The 9,242-nt window shown below is 45.3% G+C and overlaps 1 protein-coding gene across 1 annotated transcript in view; it reads right to left on the reverse strand.

The window, feature by feature from the left end:
* LOC309554871 (rab-like protein 2A) overlaps nt 1-8,935 on the reverse strand; it is a 47,512-nt gene extending 38,577 nt beyond the window's left edge. Inside the window, exon 1 of the mRNA XM_082256594.1 lies at nt 8,520-8,935. The gene's annotated coding sequence lies outside the window, so the exon portion shown is untranslated. The remainder of the gene's footprint in view (nt 1-8,519) is intronic.
* Nucleotides 8,936-9,242: the final 307 nt, after the last annotated feature.

A 9,242-nucleotide genomic window follows, 5' to 3' on the forward strand; every position in this document is an offset into this window, starting at 1 on the left:
AAAAAAAAAAAGTGCCGGAGCGGATCACAATGCGGTCCGCTCTGTGTGAAAGAGGACTAAGGCCTCTTTCATACGGTCCGCCTCCGTAGGCGGATCCGTGCTGCTCAGCAGGGATCGATCCGCGATCCCCGCTGAGCCGGCGGATGACAGCTCCGTCTCCGCTTGCAGAGCGTAGAGGGAGGTGTCTCAGCCCCCGCAGCCCTCTATGGGGGATCGGATGAGAGCGGACCGCCTGTCCGCTCTCATCCGATCCGATCACTGAACGGATGGAAAAATAGGGTTTCCATCCGTCCAGATTTCACGGACAGGAGCGGATACGGATGGCAGCGGGTGTCAGTGGAGGTGTCTCCGCTGATATCCGCTGCCCCATAGAGCTGCATGGAGGATCCGATCAGATCCGCCTAAAAAACTGACAGGCGGATCTGATCGGATCGCCCGTGTGAAAGGGCCCTAAGAGGGAGTTTTTTTAGGAATAGGATGTAACTGATAATAAGGAATTGATGTTAATGATGTGCCAATGGATTGAGAATGCTGAATGCCCTACTTAGACAGTTCTAACTGATGGTAAAGCAAAAAGCCTAAACCAGCTATATGGAGCTTGAAAAAAATGGCTTCATGAACGTGACACAGAAAACTATACACTATTTTGTGCTCTAGACAAGACCAGCTACTTGAACCCCCCCTCCAAAAATAAATAAATAAATAAAACTTAAAAAATGAAAACAAAAGAAAAACAGTAGAAAATATTAAAATAAGAAAACATGATCTAAGGTGTGCCCAGCCTCGAATTACCAAGCAGTACACATGTAAGGTGTCCCCAGCAGTACACATATAAGGTGACCCCAGCCTCTGATCATCAAGCAATACACATGTAAGGAGTCCCCAGCCTGTGATCAGCCAGCAATGCACATGTAAGGTGTCCCCAGCCTTCGATTACCTAGCAGTACACATGATGTAAGGTGTCCCAAGCCTCTGATCACCCAGCAATATACACATGTAAGGCGTTCCCAGCCTCTGATACTCCAGGACTGAACATGCAGCCATAGTAAAGCCCACCCCCCCAGTGCCACGTGCCATGTGTCCTCCTTGCAGGGAGTTGGTGTGTGGACATCTCACCTAGCTCTGAGCAGGCTCCAGCTCCAGCTCCAATCTGATAGAAGTGATCTGACTAGGACATCAGAGTGATGATTATGCATGGGTCATGAGTGGTGTCATACTGCTCCAGGACAAATAATCTCCAGGTGGGGGATCCAGCAGGCTGCTGAGTAACAGCCGACCCCCACTCCACACTTTCACACATAGATAATAATCCCCCGGGCATTGTCACATCCAATCCCCGGCACGTATCGCACAGTACGGGGCAAGCCAAATGTCTATCAGGGTTCAGGCAATCTGACAAGCTGGATGTTTGCTGCATGTGAGGAGGCTGGAGAGGGAGGACACCTCTTCTACTCCACAATTTGTCCTTCACTCCTCAGCAAAGGCAAAACAAACTATGCAAACACAGCCCACTTGTAGCAGAGTACAGCAGGGGAGCCCGGGTGGTAGATCCTATTATGGCCACTGGCCCCCTCCTGCCTATAAAATTTCTGTGTCCAGGGCAACTCCCCCCTAAGCCCCCTGTCCCGAACCTGGGGAAACCAGTGGTCATGACTGTGCCCTAGGGGGCAGTGTGCCCTAGGCGGCTACCTAGTTCGCCTAGCAGTAGCGCTGGCCCTGCACACACAGGGAAGTGGATTTCAATTGATCGTTAAGATAAAATTATAAATTATCATTCACAGCTCTGTTTCCACCATGTAATCTCATAATTTGACAGCTCGATATAGGATTGTATTTGTGAACAAAGTATCTAAGTACTGCCAATCGATGCAAAACTATTATCCGCCCTGGCCAATCGACTTTGATCAAACCTGATTGAAACAAGGCCTAAATGGATCCAGACGGAAGTTATGGCCATATGATTGTTTGCAGACTTGATTGTTTTGACTAAATCGCACACTAATTGGATAAAAAGAAAAAAAAGAAAAAAAAAAGAAAATTGAGACCGAACTGAGTAAGTTTTTTCATAAAAAATTGCCTTCAGATATGTCCCCAATTATAAACTGGGCGGCCCATAAGGTCACTCTCCAAGGAAAGCTAATACAGGTGTCTGCTAGAATTAAATGTGACAGAGAAAGTGAGATTAAACAACAAGAAGCAAAACTGAATAGCTTATTGTCCAAACAACGCGCATTTCTGCAGATAGATATCAGACATAAATTTGATCTTGCCAGAAGGGCAATAAATCTGAGCCTTAGCACACAGGATGTAAAGTGAATCTGCTGGTCGCAACACAGATATTGTACTATGGGTGATATACCCACCACTTTGTTAGCCAGAAAGTTGTTGCCCTGACTTTATATGCCGGCCTTACCAAAACTTAGACTGCAAAACTTAGACTGCAAAACTTAGACTCAAAATCCTGAACTGGAAGCATACGCATGTCTGACTAGGCCGATCTCTCATATCCTATGGTTTCCACCTAAGTAACAGCCTCCAATTTTATGTCCTTTACTTTCATCCTCGTTGGAAATTTGGGATAGACTCTCCAAATCTCACAAACTTAAATCACCTCACACCCCTCTTCTTAAAAATAAGAAGTTCCCCCTTGGCCTCATCCCCCGAACCTTTGACTGGTGGTCTAATAAGAGCTTTCTGTGCATAGCGGATTTTTGTGATCACAGGAAATTTCGACAAAAACCAACCTAATAGAGAAACATCAATTACCAGACTCCGAATACTTTCGTTATGCTCAGATAACACATTTTTTTAATACAGTGTCTCGCAAATCTGATAGAGTACCATGTCCCCTATGGAATATTTATGTCTAAAATTTAAAGCCACATTTCAGAGATCTACACGATCTTGACTAATACTTCTGTTAAACAGTTATATGGAAAAATGGGAGCTGGACCTCCAGGAAACTATTGAGCTTGACGAGTGGCACTCCACAGCCCAGGAGGCTTCAAGGTCTCTCATTAATACTTTTATTTTTGAAGCAAATTATAAAGTGTTACTGAAATGGTACGGCCAAGGCTGGCCTCCTATGTCCCGGGAACGTCTTCTTTGTGCTTTCGCAGCTGCAGTCAAGAAGGGATGGCATACCATATATGGTGGCAGTGTCCTTAAGCGGGACGTTTTTGAAATGGAGTGTACAATTTTATTTACACTCTCACCCAACCTAATCTTGCCAATCCCTGTGATAAGCTCTTCTGGGCTGTGGGGTGACTCATGAATCAAGTATCTGACTGGAAATCCTAGATCTATTCCCGATTAGGTGGTTTAGAGACAGTGGGAGTCGGAGTGCGAGGTCTTATCTTCTCCCTCTTTAAACCCCCCCACCCCCCTTTCTTTTTCAGTTTATCTTTGCTACCACTTTTTTAAGTTCTCCTTGCCTCTTTTTTTTTTTTAATTTAGAAGACGATACTGCAAACTCAGTGAGGCGGCTTGTTTCTGTGTGACGAGTGGTGCGGCTTTCCTCCGCTGGAGGTATAGGCCCCGTTCCATGAATGCATACAGAATAAATCAGGCGTACCTGTAAGCCATTGTGGCCTTCATACTGATCTTCAGATCGGAAGTGTACTATGTAGTTGTATTGTCTTTTCAGTTTTTTTGGGGGATATGGCCCTTAGTATACAGCAGGCCTGAAGTGTTCCATGTCAATGTACAATTCAGTGTTTTTGACAAAGGTTTGGGGTCACCCACCACAAACAATGCATTTTATAGTGTTTGTGAAGCTTTTTGGAATATGCCTTTTCTATCACAATTTTCAGATTAATACATATTTTGTATGTATTTTACATATTGGAGGATCCGCATCTATTGTCATATCTTTTCTATTCTCTTTTGTAAAAATTACTTAAAAAAACTGTTAAAACCTAAATATAAATACAACAAAGCATGTCTCAGTGGTCACACACTGCCTAGGAAATGCAAATAATAAAAATGTTTCTGACATCAGAAATAAAAAGTAATTGTGGGGATCACGACAGAGAAATTCCCAGCACCAAAACCCCAGGTTATCGCACACATACAGATCCTCTAATGTGCTAGAATAGTTCACTGACCAATCACTTGTCCCCATTCCTCACCTGCATCAGTTCATCGCACAAATGTTCAAGAAAGGACCCAAAGCCTACTGCAATCACCGTAGTAGTGACAACTACTGCAGTGATCTCATGTTTCCACAGTGGTCCCCCAGGTATGAAATACGAATACAGACATCATGCCAAGCTGGAGATACGTAACCATGCAATAAAATCCTTCCCTGGAGTTTGGACTTAAGCTGGATACACACTATCCAACTTTTGTGGTTAGATTTCCTTCAGATTTACCTTTTCTATGTAGTGCAAGAGTCTGCCAGATTGCATACAAATTGAAAGTGTTTAGGTCTGACCTTATATTATATGGTTTTGGTAAGTCTAAAGGAAAAAGTATTCAGAAAATCTTATAGTGTGTATGGCCCATTAGGCTGCATTCACACCTGAGCATTCCAGGAATGTGGGCAAAAAACAAGTGTTTCTGCCTGAGTTTTCGGGAAACGTGAAAGATGTGGCAAATTGCTCTAGCGGTGGCATTATTTGTTAATGGCACCCCAAACGTGGGTAGCAGTCGTGTGTTTTGTCGCTAGAAAAAAACATGTTTACATGCACACTGCCAAAAAAAGTGGCATGTTTGTCGTCCGTAGTGCAGCCTATTCAAGTGAATGTGCTGTCCTATGCTGTATGACAAATACACAAAAATTGCACCAAAAAAAAAATGTGTTGCTTCCTGCAGGTGTAGATGAGGCCATAAGGTATAACTAAAGGAAACCTTATTTTAAAGGATAAGTTCACTTTTGGGAACATGTTACATGTTCCACCTGTCTTTAGGGTAGAACATGAAACATGTTCCCACTGCTGCAGCCATTCCCTGCCGCCCTCTGTCCATGTGACAGCAGTACAGGGAGAAGTTCCCCTTACTAGGGATAGCCTGATATGGTTTTTCCAGGGCCGATGCCGATACCCATATATTGGTCACAACGATATTTTGTACATTTAAAGTTTTAAAAAATAAAGACAATTTTTGATACAAATCTGGTACTGAACATGTGGGATAGGTCTTTTAGCTGTAATGTGCTGACTTCCCTTCCTTCCCTCCCTGCCTGCCAGGAATCCCGTGTGGACCTAGTTTGGTGTAATTAAAATCCTATAATCCCCTTTATAAGTGTTTTATATAATGTCCAGTGTGTGTTTTTGTAATAGAATAGTGGGAAATACCTTCATTACATCGCTGCTCCGGGCTCTCCTTGCTAATATCCCGCTCTGCTGTTTTCTCCTCTCATAGCTGTCAGAGGAGGATCTCAGCCCCTCCCCTCTGCAGTGTACACCGAAGTGTACGGGTATTCGATTAGAATATTGTGAAATACCATTCGTTACTTCTCCTTTACATCTCCGCTCCGGGCTCAGCTAATCTCCCGATCTGCTGTTTTACTCCTCTCATAGCTGTCAGAGGGGGATCTCAGCCCCTCCCCTCTGCAGTGTACACAGAAGCGCCAGGTATTCGATTAGAATAGTGTGAAATACCTTCATTACATCTCCTACTCTGCTGTTTTCTCCTCTCATAGCTGTCAGAGGAGGATCTCAGCCCCTCCCCTCTGTAGTGTACACAAAAGCGCCGGGTATTAGATTAGTGAAACACCTTCCGTTACTTCTCCGCTCTGGGCTCAGCTAATCTCCCGCTCTGCTGTCCTTCTCTCCTCCCCCACTGACAGCTGGGGGTCACCGAAGGGCCAATGTAATGAAGGTATTTCACACTATTAGATTACAAAAACACACACTGGACATTCTATAAAACACTAGTAAAGTGGATGCTAGGAATTTACATACACTAATATCGGTAATATCTGCCAGTTCCAGGGCCGATACCGATATATCAGTAAAAGTGAGTATCGGCCCTCCGATAATCGGCTTTGCCGATAATCGGTCCATCCCTACCCCTTACTATTACTGTCACTTTTTGAACAGCACGGCCGTGCAGGACTCCGGCCACACGGTTGCATCATTCACCCACAGAGCGCTGTGTATGAATGAACTACAAATCCCGACATCCTTTGCGACTGTCAGCTTGTAGTTTTCAGTGAACTACCAGGGGGCGTTGAGCACTGTCGTAGTGCATTGAGTCTTCCTGTGTAAAGCTGCCTGGCCGTACAATGTACTGGCTGACAGATTACACTGATACGCAAGAGACCTCCGGGCAAAAATGTGCATATATTTTTTTTTTAAATGAACTTACCCTATGTATTGGATAGAGTGAAGAGAGATAGAAGCAGTGAGGGTTTTTTGCTGTCTGTGTCCCCATTAGGGAGATTCCCCCTCTTCATTTGTCCTGTTTATCATGACCACCAAAAGAGTTGGATAGGTAATAGTGCAGGAGCAAAGAACAAATCTCTAGATAGGCCCACAACCATATGCACTCGCATCCGTGGTGATACTTACTTGAACTGGTGGAAAACAAATCCTTCCCTCCCTTAGTTGACTTGGTGACTTTCACCATCCTAGCATTCTTTTGAATAGGCGAGGGATTTGTATGGACCCCCAATTCAAGTACGTATCACCACAGATGTGAATGCATATGGTTGGGGGACCCATCTAGAGAATGGTTTTTGCTCCTGCACTATTACCTATGGCTAGGATCCTAGTGGTAGTTAGGTAAAACAGGATCAGGCTGGTTGCCAACGCTGGCACTATTGTGAAACTCATCGTCCTGGGAGGATGACTTGGGAAAGAAAAATGTTTTGCTTTTGGCTAGGTTTAGACATGTGGTTGGGGGGCCTTTATAGCACACAGTTGAGCCACATTTTTAGCTCCCCTCAACCGTCCAAACACAAAACCACACGCATTCCGAACCTGCAGTTTGGCATATTATTATTACTATGCAGGATTTATATAGCCAACAGTTAGTGAAGCGCTATACAACAATAGGGCAAACAGTACAGTACACTATAATTCAATAAAGGAGGAATTTGATGTACAGGGGTGCAGTTATTTCTTAGAGCAGATCTTCACCATTGGAATAAACTTAACTCCAATCCACCCCTCCTCTAATTAAAGTGGAGCTCCACCCAAAAAGGGAAAGTTCAGCTTTAGGGACTTGTGCCCTGCTCCTCCTAAACAATTGGCACTGTTGAGGAGCGGGTACCCGATTGTGACAGGTAACCGCTTCCCACTTCCGTTCTAAACGCTGCGGCCTTGGGCAACGGAAATTCTCTTTCCTCCCTCCCCCCGTAGCCTTCTGAGACACTGACAGCTTCCAGAAGACTGCATCCACCACTCACGATGTGCAGCACGACTCGCGCATGCGCTGTGAATACCCTGCTGTGAAGCCGCAAGCTGTCACAGCCGGGTACCCATAGTGAAGATGGTGGTGCCAGGGACCGAAGACAGCGGGTGAGGCCGCCTGGGGTTAGCTCACGGCTGGACCGTGGGACAGGTGAGCGGCTGTTTTTTAAAAGTCAGCAGCTACACTTTTTTTTTAGCTGTTGACTTTTATTTTTACTACAGGTGACTGGAACTCCGCTTTAAATATAGCATTTTTTTTTTTTTTTTGTGAAAAATGTGCACCCCTAATGCACGTCACTTACCTAGGCAAATGACATGCACTGTTCTCCCTGTGCCCTTCATCCACAGAGGAGGAGGGGGGAGTGTCTAGTGCCGCGCCATTGGGAGATGAACCCGGAAGAGCCGGAATGTTGTAATACAACATAGCGCCAATGGTGGCATGGGACCAAGTGGTGACAGAAGAGTAGAGGATCTTAGCGGGACAACACTGGAAATGTGCACAACACACGACCTAGTAAACAGGGGTAAAAAAAGAAAAAAAATGGGAGGGGGCGCACAGATCCACGATGACCGTTGCTACCTTCCACCTGCAGGTTTCTCGCTATATTTACTAGAATAGAATAATAATACAAATGTAATACTTTGAATCAGTATATAAGGTGAGTTTATTGCTAAAATAAATGTAAAATTCAAGACTTGCATGGGTGTTGTTGGAACGCATGGCGCATGCGCAGTAAATTGTTCTATCCTGCCCACCAACCATTTGCAATGAACTCAGCTGCAGCACATTTGTTTGCCAATGAGGGGGGTTAAGGGGGCGATCTCCCCCTCACCGCCAATCAATCGCCTCTGAAAAGCAGTGAATTCAGATCGCTTTTTACAAGAGCGGCACACTTAGTCGCACGTCTAACCCCAGCCTTCATCTCCAGTTCTATTATAAGGAAAGGGGGAGTCGGGGGTCCAGCCTACTCTTCATGTCTGGTATGGGGGGGCACACACAGTGTTCCAGCACAGGGGTCCTATGGTTTGTCACCATCTGTACAAACAGACAGCTCACCATTCATCTATGGAGCCCCTCTCCTTTCCAATACACACATCTAATGAATGGGCACCTTGTGAAGTCCCTGTGGGTGAGAAGTACACGGACACAGAACATCATACCTTGTATACATAGGACTGGAGTTACCGATGTACGATGTGATCTTCTCCTACAATCAGCGTCACTCGCCTCCATCCGCTTCACTCTGCTTAGCAACAGATGCCTGGGAGCAGAGACGGCGCATGCGCACTGGGAGGTCTGTACACGGCGCACCGCTTTCATTTAGTAGAGGTGATAGGAAGCCGGAAAAGAAAGTCTCCACATAGGAGCGGCGAGGTCTCCATTGGCGGCCATTTTTTAGAAGCCCAAAGAAACTCACTTGTACTTTTAGCCCCAGAAATATGTCTTCTTCATTAGAGACAGGAATACAGCACGCCGGAGAACAGTTTTGTGTTCAGGGCTCTCTAGCGCCGGGTGAGGTGACCCGGAAACGACGCACTGTGGCGTGCAGTGTTGCCATAGAGGAGTAGTGCGGGAGGGGTGAGTGTCCCCATCAAGGACATGGTCACTGGGAGGGAGGAATGAATGAATGGTGCTGAGCTGACAATATCCTGTTTGGATTGGCTAATCTCAGATCAGCCTCTTGTATAAGAACTCCTTCCATACTTCACCCATTGAGCTGCATGCAACAACAAGGGTCTATAGGAAAGAGTCGTTGTAGGGTGTATAGACACCTAAAGAAGAACTACAGTATAGGCAATCCTTTTTTTCTCTCTTCATTTTGTATGGAGTATTATAACCACTGTCAGATTTTTTTGCCATGTGTCCCATTGGGTAGATTCCCC

Source organism: Pelophylax lessonae, assembly GCF_965119305.1.
Source record: "Pelophylax lessonae genome assembly, chromosome: 4".
NCBI lineage: Eukaryota > Metazoa > Chordata > Amphibia > Anura > Ranidae > Pelophylax > Pelophylax lessonae.